This window comes from Neomonachus schauinslandi, chromosome 6, assembly GCF_002201575.2.
Source record: "Neomonachus schauinslandi chromosome 6, ASM220157v2, whole genome shotgun sequence".
Taxonomy (NCBI): domain Eukaryota; kingdom Metazoa; phylum Chordata; class Mammalia; order Carnivora; family Phocidae; genus Neomonachus; species Neomonachus schauinslandi.
In genome coordinates this window covers 71,222,273-71,238,429 of record NC_058408.1, presented here as the reverse complement: position 1 = coordinate 71,238,429, position 16,157 = coordinate 71,222,273, and positions in this window count along the sequence as shown.

Here is a 16,157-nt window from a genome sequence, read left to right as displayed (position 1 = left end):
TTATTTTATTTTATTACTAAGTAAACTCTACACCCACTGTGGGGCTCGAACTCACTACCCCGAGATCAAGTGCTGCATGCTCCACCAGCTGAGCCAGCCAGGCGCCCCAAGAGAATGGCTTATTTTAAACACATTAGTAATAAACACTAAACAGAAATGAGCCAATAGTTAAAACGAAAAACAACTAAAATTGGAAAAAATAAATTTTAAATACTATTAGGCTACATGCTGACCTACTGGTACTGTGTGGTTCTCTTATTTTTACCAACACACTTTACTGATGGATAGAGAGCTGCCCCATCTTATTATGCACTAGGGATCACTTGTTGGGAGATTTCAGTATGTACAGATCCCATAAGTTACTGTACCATTTTTTCTTAGGTGAGTGGATCTTCCCCAGAAGAAAGGCATCTATCTATCGGTAGATAGAGAAGCGTAGAGATGCAAATATTTAACTATACATGTAGTTTACATATATAGCTTAAGTATTATAACAAATCAAGTTATACTAAAGATTATTTTCTTTAAATCTGTATTAAAATATGTGCTATTCATTATCAAGAGAATAAGGATTTTAATGACTTTATCAGCATTTCAAAGGATTTATAGAACATCTGTGGGCAGTTCGCTCCAACATTTGTTTGAGAAAGTGGAAAGTGCAATTATTAATTAGACAATGGTGTAAAGTCCCAAAACTGGGGACAGCAGGTGCTGCTGCAACCTGATGAAGACATCAGTGATATTGGTGGAAGGTAACAAAGTAACTGAATAGCTTTCAGGAGAAGATTGCCCTCTTTGTTCCTCTCAGTGAGCTTGCACAGACACATACACATGCACACACGCCCCTTTCAAAGAGATGCTTACAAACTTCTTGTGTCCGTTGGGTCTTCAAATGTTACAATTTATGACTTCTGAGGTTTTTATGTGAAATATTTTAAGAAAATTTTAATAAAAACATTGTTTTCCAATAGTGTGTTACTTAATGTGTTTTACCATCAATTCAAATTTCAGTAAAAGTAGAATTATAGAATGTTTACCCTTTTTGAATACAGTGGTAGATTGCACCTCTTTGGTTTGCTGTCAGTTGAGGACAAATAATCCTATTTTTTAAAAAAGATTTGTTTATTTTTTGAGAGAGAGAGCAAGAGAGCAGGAGGGGCAGAAGGAGAGAGAGAATCTCAAACAGACTGCGCTGGGCACAGAGCCTGATGCAGGGCTCGAACTCATGACCCTGAGATCATGATCTGAGCTGAAACCAAGAGTCAGAGGCTTAACTGAGAGTGCCACCCATGCACCCCAAGGACAAATAATCCTATTAATTTGACAAATAAACACAAATAGCAAAAGCAATAACATTAAGAATTTTCATGGTAACCAGTGCAGAGTAAAATCCTCACATATGTTATACATAGTTGTATAATAAAGACAGACAATAAAATAATAATTGATATGAAATTTATCAAGTGTGTAGACAGTATAGGTCTTATTTTCCATAATTTTAAATAGCAACTAATTTCAAATTAAAAATAAGTTTACTTTAAGGATAAATATGCTGTGCAAGGAGAAAGGAAATACAAAGCACTAGGGAAATGTTCAATTTCTAGACGGTGTAGACAGATTTGAGTAGATTTGTGTATTTCTTTCCTTCCTTTCCTCTCTCCTTCTCTTTTCTGCTTTGTCCAACCTTCCTTTCTGCTCTGTCTCCTTTCTCTCTCCTTCATGAGACGCTCTTCAACCTTGGAGAGCTGATCTCCCTATTCCATTTGCTTCTCCTTTGGTAACTCAGAAGCAGTAATTACTGCTTTCTGACATGTAATTTCCTATAGGGGAAAAAATAACCTTTCTTCCCAAACTCTGCCCATGCCATCTTTTGCTCCATTTAATCTTACCCTTTAAACATGTTTAAAAGCTAAAGAAAATATCTTAACAGAAAAAAAAATTGTTTCTTGCAGATACTGATGAGCTTTTCCACTCCTACTCTTCAACAGTTCCTGCAAATGCTACTTATTATCTCTGTTTCTTCCATTTCAACACTGTCTCCAACAAAATCCTTTACTGCATTTTAGGAAAAGAATGACAAAATACCTTGATGTGAGGTGTTAATATTTATGAAATGACTGAGTTTATGTCAAAATGTCAGAAGAACATTTCTGACCCAGAAGATAGTAAGTCACAAATGTACTAAAAAAAATGAGGTATATAAATCAAATAAAGATTAAACCACATTGACAAAAGTATTAACATTTGTCAGACATGGTGAACTAGATAGTACAGGATATATCCATTACTCAAGAGATATATATCATCATATTAACTCATTTAAATTAATGGAGAACATTTCAATTTACAACCCAGGAATAGTTGAACTTCTTGGCAGGACCAACCCCATGATTTCATAGTAGCTGGTTAAGATTAGTATTAAAATTTAACCTTTCAGATCCACAATTAAAAGTAAATTGCAGCCCTTAAATTTGGTAGCATATAAAGTTTCACCATGGAAAATGCATTTCAGCATTTTAGTGAAAAATCTATTTCAGTAAATTTTCTGAAGGACAGAGAAATTAGTAATCCCTTTTAAGATTTCACTTTAGCCTTCATTTTCCTTAGCAAATCTTCAAAACTCATATCATATACACAAAATATGAAATGATCTTTATAAAGTAGCCTATCCCAATGAGTTTTTATGAAGATATATGCAATGGGTTCCCAGCAAAAAATCTTGAAAAGAAGCTCAAGTGTGGTAAATGACAGAATTTAAAGATAAAAAATACTGACTACATTTTGGAAACTAAATAAGAATAAAACCTAGGGAATATATAATGTTAAAAATTAAAAAAAAGAAGAAGATAGCAGGAGGGGAAGAATGAAGGGGGGGAACTCAGAGGGGGAGATGAACCATGAGAGACTATGGACTCTGAAAAACAAACTGAGGGTTCTAGAGGGGAGGAGGGTGGGGGATGGGTTAGCCTGGTGATGGGTATTAAAGAGGGCACGTTCTGCATGGAGCACTGGGTGTTATACGCAAACAATGAATCATGGAACACTACATCAAAAACTAATGATGTAATGTGTGGTGATTAACATAAAATAAAAAAAAAAAACCTAGGGAAACGTGTCTGTTACCACTGCATCAATATGAGCTCTATCATATAGCTTTTGGTCTTAATTACCTCAGACAAGAAATAATAGAAATATAAAATGGGGTGATTAAAATAGGTAATATTGCTTAAACATATTTCAGCATATTTAACCAACTTACATTAATTTAAATGACAAAAAACAATGATCACTTAAAAGCATTAAAAATGGAACAGTCTTGGGGTATGTGGGTGGCTCAGTCAGTTAAGCATTTCAGCTCTGGTTATGAGATCTCAGGGTCTCAGGGTCATGAGATCAAGCCCTGTGTTGGGCTCCACACTGAGCTTGGAGCCTGCTTAAGATTCTCTCCCTCTGCCCTTCCGTTGTCATTCCCCCCACACCTCAGGTGTCTCTCTTTCTTAAAAAAAAAAATGGAGCAGTCTCTCAATGAAAATTTAATTGATTGAAAGTAAATATAAGTATCACTCATCATAAGAGAAATACAAATCAAAACCACAATGAGATACCACTTTATACCTGTCAGAATGTCTAGAAACAAAAAGACAAGAAACAACAAGTGTTGGCAAGGACGTGGAGAAAATGGAACCCTCATGCACTGTTGGTGGGAATGTAAGCTGGTGCAGCCATTGTGGAAAACAGTATGGAGTTTCCTCAAAAAATTAAATATAGAATTACCATATAATCCAATAATTCCACTATTGGCCATCTACCCAAACAAAACTAAAACACTAATTTGAAAAGATATATGCACCCCTATGTTTATTGAAGCAACCTTTACAATAGTCAAGAAATGAAAGCTACCCAACTGTCCTCGATAGATGAATGAGTAAAGAAGATGTGATATATACATATTCAATGAAACATCACTCAGCCATTGAAAAAACAAGAGCTTGCCATTTGTGACAACATGGATGGACCTAGAGGATATTCTGTTACGAGAAGTCAGTCAGAAAAAGACAAATACCATGTGGCTTCATTTATATGTGGAATCTAAAACAAAACAAATGAGTAAACAAACAAACAAACAAACAAAGTAGAAAAAGACCCATAAATACAGAGAACAAACTGATGAATGTTGAAGGGCTAGAGGGATGGGAAAAATGGGTGAGGGGGTGTGGGAGATACAGGCTTCCAATTATGAAATGAGTAAGTCATGGGGACAAAAGTCACAATCAATGGCATTTAATACAGTTAATGGCATTTAAACTTTTTTTTTTATTTGAGAGAGAGAGAATGAGAGACAGAGAGCATGAGAGGGAGGAGGGTCAGAGGGAGAAGCAGACTCCCTGCCGAGCAGGGAGCCCGATGTGGGACTCGATCCCGGGACTCCAGGATCATGACCTGAGCCGAAGGCAGTCGCTTAACCAACTGAGCCACCCAGGCGCCCAAGTTAATGGCATTTAAATAGCATTGTACAGTGACAGATGGTAGCTACACTCATGGTGAGCATAGCATACCATAAAGAAATGTTGAATCACTATGTTGTACACCTGAAACTAATGTAACATTGTGTGTCAGCTATAATTCAAGTAAAAAAAAATCTCTATAATAGACAATATAAAAAAATAAATTTTAAAATACTAAAAACAATTCTAGCACTTATTCACTATTTTGATGTGAAAAATTAATTTATCTAGATACAGTGAACATCTTAAAATCCTGGTTATAGATATGGTATAGTATATCAAAAGGTATGCACGTACAGGAATGATACCATTTCTCAAATTAGGTGACAGAAGCTATAATAGCTATAAAATAAAATCATCTTATGAACACTTTCTGATAAGAACAGACATAATTAAGTGGTAAGAAACCCAAATCCCTCTGTAACAGTTAAAAAATTTATATTGAAAGTGACAGAAAGAAACAATTCAAATTAGTTTAGACAGTCAATGTTATGTCTTCATATAACTGAAGATTCCAGTTGTAAGTTTTCAGATAACTATTTATCAAGTAGTTTCAAAATTGTAAGTTTTCAGATAACTATTTATCAAGTAGTTTCAAAGTTGTGACCAGGGCAAAGTACATTTCCCTTCTTTTCTCAGCTCTGCTTCTGTGGTGTTAACATTCATGGCAGGGTTCAAGGGTTTGCTGAGCTACTTTTATATTCTTTACTAAAAATATTTTATTTATTTGACAGAGGGAGAGCGAGAGACAGAGGGAGAAAGAACAAGCAGGGAGAGTGGGGGGCAGACAGAGGGAGAAGCAGGTTCCTCGCTGAGCAGGGAGCCCCACATGCGACTCAATCCCAGGACCCAGAGATCATGACATGAGCTGAAGGCAGATGCTTAACTGACTGAGCCACCCAGGTGCCCTGCTACTTTTATATTCTTACTCTAGAGTCAATGCCCCAGAATTGAGACCAGTTGGCTCTCACCAACCTAAAAGACATCACGTTCTCACTCTTGAGTTATGTCCAAGAGGGTGTTATGCACATACCAGACTATACTACTCAGGGCCCACACATGCCACTGGGAACATTCTCACCTAAATTATGGGAAATCCGGGTCCAGTTAGGGCAGACAAGAGTTGGATGGGGGAACTGGAGAAGCTCCAGGTCTGCTGATCTGCAGGCATTTACAACAAGAACAAGCATTTTCACATCAGAAGAGATTTTGTTACTGGAAGACAGTATAAAGACAATTGTACACAAGATAAATGGCCTGCCAAGGCAACATTTCTAAAAGCTTTGGGACACCATTAACCTTATGTCTAATTTTTAAGTTGTTTGCTTTTTGGCAATAGCACAGTCAAGATAAACAGTAGCTGAAAATTCAGCCATTTAAATTTCAAAATATAGATACAGAAGTGCTCTCAACGAAACACATTGCTCTGTATTTTATAGTCAGCATCTATTTGCACAAAAAAAATATGCCACAGGCAAATGATTCAATTAAATGCACATAATAAAGCTATATATTTGACATGATATCACAACTGGAGGGGAAAAACTATATAGTCTGTTAACTAGCAGCTTACATAACCATGCAATATCAAAATGACAATATAAAACATAAAACTGAGAATGTAATATTTCACTTAAATGGGATGACTCCTTGATGGTACAGAAATAGAAGTAAAACCCAAAATATCTTTTAAAAACATTCACAATCCCTGGTATTCAAGTTTCACTAGTAGTTGTTCAGAAGGAAAATAGAAGCATGAACGCAACATTGTAAATGCTTTCCACAGCAGGAATGGAAAGCCAAGAGCCCTCAGATTTTGAAGCTGATGAATATTAAAATAAGAAAATCAGATGCACTGCATGTGTGAATGGTAACAGACTCTTCAGAATCCCAATTTCACATTTGCAGTCAATTTATCTCTTCATCCTCCTAAAGTAGATAAATTAAATATTGCAGTTAATTGTTGGATAGTGCTTTTAAATAAAGCCAAGCATCTGTCTATTCCGCAGAGATACATATGCCATTGTGCCTTCCATCAGATCTTACCATCTCTTTTTGTAAGTGTAAAAACTCAGGAGAAGAAACAAATGTCAAGTTTGCCAAAGATTTTTCTTTCTCAGTTGGCTTATATGGTAGAGAGTATTTCTATCAGACATAAGATCCAGAAGAGATGCACTTTGATTCTGTTAAAAATTTACATTTAAATTCTTATGGATGGTAGATTTTTTTTTCCTTTGAGCAAGAGAACAATGCCATTAGCTAATTTCTTCAAAAAATTTTGAGTATATAAGTATTCTCAAAATTAAAAAGATAGGGAGGAGAGTTGTAAGAACTAAGTATTCTGTTAGGTGATTTTAAATAAGAAAGTATTAAAAACTGCCTCTTGCTCATATAATCATTATAACTAATAAATACAATAGAGCAGCACACACGAATGTGAATAATAGTCACTAACTCTTTCCACTTTGGTGAGTTAGGTAGCAGTTAATGCACGGGCATGGCATATTGTCAGGCATTTCACAAGATAGTATCCCGCTGTTTTAAATTATTCTGGAATAGCCAGAGGTAAAAATTCAGTAGTGACCACCACAAGCAGGGGTAAAGACAGGGTATGAAAGGATGAGTTTCCATATCAATAAAGATGAGAGGTAAGTCGGGAAGAAAGAATGACAGAGATGGATTTCAGGGAAGGGAGTATGCAAAGGGTGTGGTGTGCATTGAACCCTTCCAACAACGGATGTGTGCACAGAGGTCTGGATGTATCAAGTGTTGCAATTGTAAATGAACATCCCTTTTCTGAAAACCTTGCTAACAGGCAGGTGCCACACGCAGATTTTTAAAAGTAATTTATTCCATATGCAGAAGATTGTATAAAATCTCACCAGAGTCTAAAACTGGATCTCATTGTCAAATAATTAATATTTCTACAGTGAAATGCAAATGTCTGCAGTAAGTGGTCAAACAGAGTCAAAAATGAGCTTCACAACAGGTCAGGATAGGTTTTGTCACCAGATGAGTTACAAAAAATAAACTATGCTCAAAATTTCTTTTAATATAAAAATCCTAAGTAAGGGACTATATACCTATAATGCTTACATTCATGTTTAATTGGGTGTCATTTAGGACAGCGAAAAGAGGGAATGACAAACAATAAGTTGACGAGATCAGCAGAGGCTAGAGGTCATAGAGCTCTGAAATGTTAGAGCCAAGTTTTGGAAATGAGGGAGATTAGCACGCGCCCCCATCTTCGCTGCTAGACCCCACGAGTCCTATGCGGAGGACCACTTGGGAACTGAGGGATCTCTAGGGCACTACTTGAAACCATCCCAATGAGAAAGGACAAGAATGAGAATAAGAATGTAAACTGGGACAGAGAACACAGGTGAGAAGAAATAGGAAGAGTTAAATATCTGAATGAGATTTTTTTTTTTTTAAGAACAATTCACATTTGTCCTAAGAAAGCAGTTAGTGAGGCTCTGCGTGGCTCAGTCAGCTGAGCACAGACTCTTGGTTTCAGCAGGGGTCATGATCTCAGGAAAATGGGATCCAACCCCACATGGGGCTCTGTGCTCAGCCAGAAGTCTGTTTCTCCATCTGCCTCTGCCCCTCCCCCCCAACTCTCTCTTTCTAAAATAAATAAATCTTTAAAATAACAAAAAGAGGGACTGCATTAGCCTTTGGCTCAGGTCATGGTCCCAGGGTCCTGGGATTGAGTCCCGCATTAGGCTTCCTGCTCAGCAGGGAGTCTGCCTCTCCCTCTGCCTCTGCTGTTCCCCCTGCTTGTGCTCTCTCTTTCTTGTCACTCTTTCTCTTTCTGACAAATAAATATTTTAAAAAATTTAAAAAAAAGAAAGCACTTAGCACTTCACTGGGAAAAATAATTAAAATATTTATACTTAAATTCAAGAACTATATCATGAAATAAAAAAGTGCACATTCTTCGTGACTGTGTGTGTGTGTGTGTGTGTGTGTATGCAGTGGTCATGTATCTTTGTATACACACACACACACACACACAGTGCTTATGTAAATCCAATGAACTATTTTGGGTTAGCGTTATATACTTCCCTCCCACCATCTAGATTTTTATTTTTATTTATTTATTTATTTTTTTTTAAGATTTTATTTATTTATTTGACAGAGAGAGACACAGTGAGAGAGGGAACATAAGCAAGGGGGAGTGGGAGAGGGAGAAGCAGGCTTCCTGCAGAGGAGAGGGCCCGATATGGGACTCGATCCCAGGATCCTGGGACCATGACCTGAGCCGAAGGCAGTTGCTTAACAACTGAGCCACCCAGGCGCCCTAGATTTTTATTTTAATGGAAACCTTATGCTTAGAAAGGAACATACTGATAATTAAAATATTAGTGATTTTTAAAAACATGAAATAGGGTTACAAACCAAAATAATAGATTATACTTTTTATATTTTACTTTGAAAGGATAATTATCCTCAACTAATCTACTGTATCTGATCGCATACCTATAGCTCATGTATCTGGAAAGTCTCTTATCAATGAGAACAAATTAGCCTGCAAAAAGAGAGAAAGACTGAGGACCCAGACACAGACACAGTCCCAAAGCTACCCAGGCTGTGTCCTGCCCCCCAGGGTCTCATCAGGTCACCCGCAGGGTAGGCTGAAGTCAGCCTGCTCCTCCCCTCATCAAGGTGGGCACCTTGGCATGGGCTGCCATCAGTCCAGAGTAGGGCTTATCTAATTGATTTTGTGCATTGATTGAATTTTTCTCATCATTATGGGACAAAGGAGACTCATTAGTCTCAGAGGAGGGCCTTTTATGAATTCTCAAAGGCACTTCTCTATGCCAATAGTGGGAGCCTTGTCTAAACCACCCTTCCCTTGCTTATTATCTCAGTAGTTGTAACCGTACGAAGAGCCGTGAACAGTGGTTCTCAAGGTTCAAGGACATGAGCATCAAGGTTCCATGTCTCTGGCTCTGCGGCTCTGTTTAAAGCCTCAGTGTTGCCTCCTGTGTGGTGTACCCATATTGAAGATAAGGAGCCAGATTCTGCAAGTTATCCAAGGGACAATAGGGACTGAAGCCAGAGTTGTCAAATCCTTACCAGGAGAAACACATTTAAACATTTACAAATTGAGTTAAATTCTGAAAATGACTATAATTGAATTTGTACTCACAGAGTGAGAAATTACAACATAAAAGCTCATTATATGGGTCACCACCACATTAAATTTCCTTTAATACAGCCTAATTTCTGGTTTAAGTTTGAAGTACATTATTTATATATATGTTCATAAAATTTGGGACCACTATGAGTTAAACTGAAGTTTGAATGGAAGAAAAATTTTATAGTACTTAGGTATGTAAAAAATATATGAATTTTATTTTTGAGGATGTTAGAAGCCACTTCAAAATTAAAAAGCATACCTATGGGAAATAAGGACCTTACAGTTATTCTTTGATTTATTATATAATAGTTACTTTAATAACTATGAAAACTTTTCAAACTTCAGTATTTTAAGCTATCCAGAAATCCTCTAGAGAGAGACAGGTGGATAGACAGATAGATAAAAGTATAGTTCACCTTAGAGTGAAAACTAGTATTAATCAAAAGAAAATCAACCTTAAAAATATTTGTGAAATCCCATGTGCATTTGTATGTATGACAAAGATCTACATTTATATAAATGCGATACCTGCATATATGCATAGAGTGTCATGAGGTAAATAAGGAATAAAATCTGCAAGGGGACCAATGGTTCTTTGAAATTAGGACAACAGCAACTAGCAAAAATAGGTTCACACCAAAAAATATACACTGATGATTGAACGTAACTAAAAATCAGTATAGAAAGAAAGCTTTCCAAAATTTGGATTACTGAGGCTTAAAACGCTTAGTGCTCCGTTCAAAGTAAAGCAGCTAGCATTTTGGTGAAGGCTTCAGGAGGGCAAAACAGCAACAAGGAGGGAGTGGGACTAGCCTGCCAGTCCCCCGTCAGGCAGCCGTGGCCCTTGGATGCGGCTCAGAAACTTCTGTGGATCACCATGAGGAAGGTGCTCAGTGGATCATCAGACGGGGGCATACAAGGGAATACAGAGAGACTTTTCACCCTTGGAAATTGAGAAACTGAGGCATGCACATTTAAGAATTTCTAGGCTACTGTTGACATCTTTCCATTTCTGACCATTTCTTCTCTGGTCAGTGCAAATGTATCCGTGTGAACCATCAGTGACAGACCCTGCCTTCTGCACCCGTCAGCATCCTCACAGGGCTGGTCTGCTGACTGCACTACCCTGTCTGAGCTGGTCGTATGGGGACACATGCTACGGGAAGCCAGCCATTCTCCTGACTTCTCAAAGCCACCGAAAGGGGAACAGGACGGCGCCAGGCAGGATGGCTCAGAGGGATAGTGTGTCAGCAGACAGGTATAGACCCACACAGAATGCAGACACTGTGTGGTTCCACAGAGGATCTTAGGAGGCTGACAGTGACATGGCACAGTACACAAGTGATAAATAAAATAACTGTCCCATTACAGAATGGAGGTGGAAATATTAACCAGGGTTATTTTAGTAGATTCTAATATAGGTGTCACTTCTGTTTACTTGTTCTACTTCTTTCAGAGTATAATGTTATCACTACTCATGCTCTATATTTTACTCTTTTTTATTACTAAGGAAAGTGTTATTTTCTCTTTTTTTATTTTTATTTTTTAAAGATTTTATTTATTTATTTGACAGAGAGAGAGACAGCAAGAGAGGGAACACAAGCAGGGCGAGTGGGAGAGGGAGAAGCAGGCTCCCTGTGGAGCAGGGAGCCCGATGCGGGTTTCGATCCCAGGACCCGGGGATCATGACTGAGCGGAAGACAGACACTTAACGATTGGGCCACCCAGGCGCCCCTATTTTCTCTTTTTTTAAAGATTTTATTTATTTATTTATTTATTTATTTATTTATTTATTTATTTATTTGAGAGAGAGAGAGTGAGTGCACAAGCTGGGTGGAGGGACAAAAGGAGAGTTAAGAGGGAGAAGCAGACTCCCCATGGAGCAGGGAGCCTGTTGTGGGGCTCCATCCCAGGACCCTGAGATCATGACCTGAGCTGAAGGCAGATGCCCAAACGACTGAGCCACCCAGGTACCCCAGAAAGGTGTTATTTTCATCAAAAATTTAGGAAAAGAGTGACCACAGATTCAGCTCTCAGTTTCCTGACAGGGAAAAAAAAATAAAAGTGATCATTTTCAGTTACGTATATTTCATAATAAAAAAAAATCATTGATCAGAAAAATGAAATCTATTTTAGGTCTCACATAGAGGCAAAAAATAGTTTTCAGAGATGTCCTTACAGACTGTTTTATAAAAAATATTTTTAACAACCTCCCTTTGGTAGAGAGAGTGACATGATTTTTGGAGCATCCTCCTTCATGAACTCTGCATGTTACTAATCCACAGATGCCAGCAAACTCCATCAGTGCCCTTAGGCATGGGCTGACACTACTGCACACTTAGTATGTCTATAGAAATGAAGAGGCAAAATCCTTAAATAATATTTGGAAAGACCAAGGTTTGAGATGTATTTATCAATAAAGAGTACATACCACGGATTTCTGACGAGGGTCTAAATATAGATATTTTTCATGGGGTTCCATCCACATGACTCAAGGTTACACCAAGCCAATGGTAGGACTGACTCCCCTACAGTTGTCTAGAGAGGAGCAGTGCATGGATACCCAAAACAAAACAATCCAGGAAACCCATGAAGACAGCAAATGTTTCCCTAGAAATAAAGGAGTCTGTTTTCATACATATGAAAGCAGGTAATCAGGGATCCACAATCTAATACATGAACACAGCCAAATCATTTGCATCTTGGACATATATTTAAGGATAATTATACTGTAGGCCAACACTGAGCTGTATGCAATGAATATCTAACTTTAAGAAGTTCCACTCTTGCTGAATTTTTTGGAATAAATTAAGAAAATATGTACCTCTAGAAAAATTAATGAGATTCATTGCCACATAGATATACTAAATAAGATGGTTGAACATTGGAAGATATATGTCCTGATGACTGTGATCTTTGGAATAACTAAAGCAATCATGGTCAGTTTTCCAATAAAACTTCTTGCAATTTGGTTAAACCACAGGAAGTCACTGTGTTTCTTAATCTTCTGAACCACCCCCTGCCCCCAAGTGGCAAATTTAAGAGTTTCAAACTCATAATTCATGACAACAAACTTATTTCCCTGTGCTCATGGGAGAACACCTGTATTTATTCTTTATATCAGGTGTTAGAAACCAGAAACTAAATATGCCTACATGCATACTTAATACTGATTCTGTTTTTATGGAATTAAAATGCACTATACAGCCTGCCACCTGGCATCTTTCCTTTTGTTTTCATGTGATCTGGGCATGTTGATGGCTAGCTCATTCCAGATGTGGAGCTTGGGATCTGAGCTAAACCAATAAGCATAGGCCACAGTTACTGGCTGGTTCAGAGGGGTGTGTGTGACATGGATGGGCTGGATAGAGAAGAATTGGGTATTTTGTTGGAAGGGCTAAGGATATAAATCTGGAAGCACACAGGCCATGGAGAGTGAAGAAATCAGACTGACATCAGATCTCAAAATGCAGGGTGGTTATCACGAAGCCCTTGGATCAATCTTTCCTGAGGAATTCTGGACTATCAGAGTCATAAGTCAGTAAACTTACTTTATTGTGTATGCTAATTTGAGTTATATTTGTGGTTACTTTCACCATAAAGGGTCTAGCACAAATGTGAAAGTAGATAGGGGTGTGTACAGAAAATCATTAAAAACATATTACACAAAAGACAACCAACAGAATGGGAGAAGATATTTGCAAATGACATATCAGATAAAGGGCTGGTATCCAAAATCTATAAAGAACTTATCAAACTCAACACCCAAATAATAATCCAATCAAGAAATGAGCAGAAGACATGAACAGACATTTTTCCAAAGAAGACATCCAAATGGCCAAAAGACATGAAAAAGTGCTCAACATCTCTCGGCATCAGGGATATCCAAATCAAAACCTCAATGAGATACCACCTCACACCAGCCAGAATGGCTAAAATTAACAAGTCAGGAAATGAGAGATGTTGGCAGGGATGCAGAGAAAGGGGAACCCTCCTACACTGTTCGGGGGTGGGAATGCAAGCTGGTGCAACCACTCTGGAAAACAGTATGGAGGTTCCTCAAAAAGTTGAAAATACAGCTACCCTACGACCCAGCACTTGCACTACTGGGTATTTACCCCAAAGATACAAATGTAGTGATCCGAAGGTGTATGTGCACCCTGATGTTTATAGGAGCAATGTCCACAATAGCCAAATTATGGAAAGAGCCAAGATGTCATCGACAGATGAATGGATAAAGAAGATGTGGTGGGGCTCCTGGGTGGCTCAGTCGTTGAGCGTCTGCCTTCGGCTTGGGTCTTGATCCCAGGGTCCTGGGATCAAGCCCTGCATCTGGCTCCCTGCTTGGCAGGAAGCCTGCTTCTCCCTCTCCCACTACCCCTGCTTGTGTTCCCTCTCTCGCTGTGTCTCTCTCTGTCAAATAAATAAAATCTTTAAAAAAAAAGAAGAAGATGTGGTATATATATATATATACACACACAATGGAATATTATGCAGCCATCCAATGGAATGATATCTTACCATTTGCAATGATGTGGATGGAACTAGAGGGTGTTATGCTGAGCGAAATAAGTCAATCAGAGAAAGACATATATCATATGACCTCACTGATATGAGCAATTATTTTTTTTTTCCTGTGGTTTCACTGTTTTTATTCATTAATTTTGTCAGATGGTTTAATGGGGGGTGTTGGGAGGGGAGATGGGCAGGAGCTGTTCCCCAACCCCCAATATGAGGAATTCTTAATCTCAGGAAACAAACTGAGGGTTGTTGGAGTGGTGGGGGCCGGGAGGGTTGGGGTGGCTGGGTGATAGACATTGGGGAGGGTATGTGCTATGGTGAGCACTGTGAACTGTGTAAGACTGATGAATCACAGACCTGTACCTCTGAAACAAATAATACATCATATGTTAAAATAAAAGAAATAAAAGAAGATAGTAGGAGGGGAAAAATAAAGGGGGGGAAATCAGAGGGGGAGACGAACCATGAGAGACTATTGACTCCAGGAATCAAACTGAAGGTTCTAGAGGGGAGGGGGTGGAGGGATGGGTTAGCCTGGTGATGGGTATTAAAGAGGGCACGTTCTGCATGGAGCACTGGGTGTTACACACAAACAATGAATCATGGAACACTACATCAAAAACTACTGATGTAATTTATGGTGTTTAACATAATAAAATAAAATTTAAAAATACATATTACACAGAAATATTATGCAGGTCTTTGGTAAATTTATTATGCTCTATCACTTTAAAACACTTATATTTAAAATCATATATAAATATATGTATATATATATTTTTATCATTTTCTTTTCTTCTAGAGTGGATACTCAATGATTAAAAAATTTTTATACAACTAGGGGTAATGAGGGCTGGGTTTGGATTTCTGATCTGATCTGTGAATGCTAATTTTACTGATGTGATGGGTGTGAAGAGATATCAGATAGGAGTAAGTTGGGAGGAGTACCTTTGACCTTACACATTTCAAAGATCCGTAACTCCTCAGTTATTTAGTGAGAGAAATCCTCCTTATTCTTAATGAGCCAAAAGTCATTCCAGCCACTCATTATATTTCAAGACAGAACTGCCTCCACTACGGTTTCTCTAATTTTGATATATGAACTTCAACATTCAGACAAACAGAGTAACAGCTGAGGATATCTGACAGGCTTTCAGAGGCTCTGGGGTCAGACATAAAACCTTTCGACATGAGAAAAAGATGTAATCCTTAAAGAAGCAGCACCTAAGCGTGATTCAATTTGCTTTAAGGAGAAAAAAACAAATTGAGGGAGGAAAGCTGTCATAGAGGCCCTGGATGCATCGCGATGATCGCATTTATCATTTCAAGCGTTGGAGGGGGAGAGCTTGCTGTGGGCAGAGGCTGCGGAGGGAGAGGGGGTGAGAAAGACAGGGAGAGATCCAGAGAGAGGAGGGGGAGTATTTTGCTTTCGATGAAGCAATTTTAAAAATACCACCTCATCAGGGTCTTGCAACAAACCTGCACAGTGTGAAGGGTAATTATTATTATGCTCATTTCAGAGATGATGAAAGGGAAGCTGATGTCCTGTGTGGCTGAGCACCGAGTGCAGGAAATTGCCGGTGCACGGTGGGCGAGTGACCCTAGCTCCGAACTGGCTAAGGATTCTCAGTTCTGTACCACTTCCATATCACCATACGTCACTCAGAAACCGCAAATACACCTTAAATCTAAAAAAGATGCTAATATAATCTCAAATGGAAAAGCTTTGACCATTTTGCCACATCTGAGTCGAATAGTTTCCAGTTCCAGGTCATGTGGATCTGACAGAGCTTTGTTTACCCTGTTTCAAAAGACATTATTTTTGTTTTCTCTCTCTCTAAGTTTATCAGGTTATGTTTATTAATCTTGAACATAAATATAGGCTATAGTTTGGCTAAAATCATCTTCTGAAATTCTCACGGAATACTTAAAAATGCCGATGGCCGTCCCTGTGCATCTCTGTGCGCTCTCCTGCCCTTTCACTC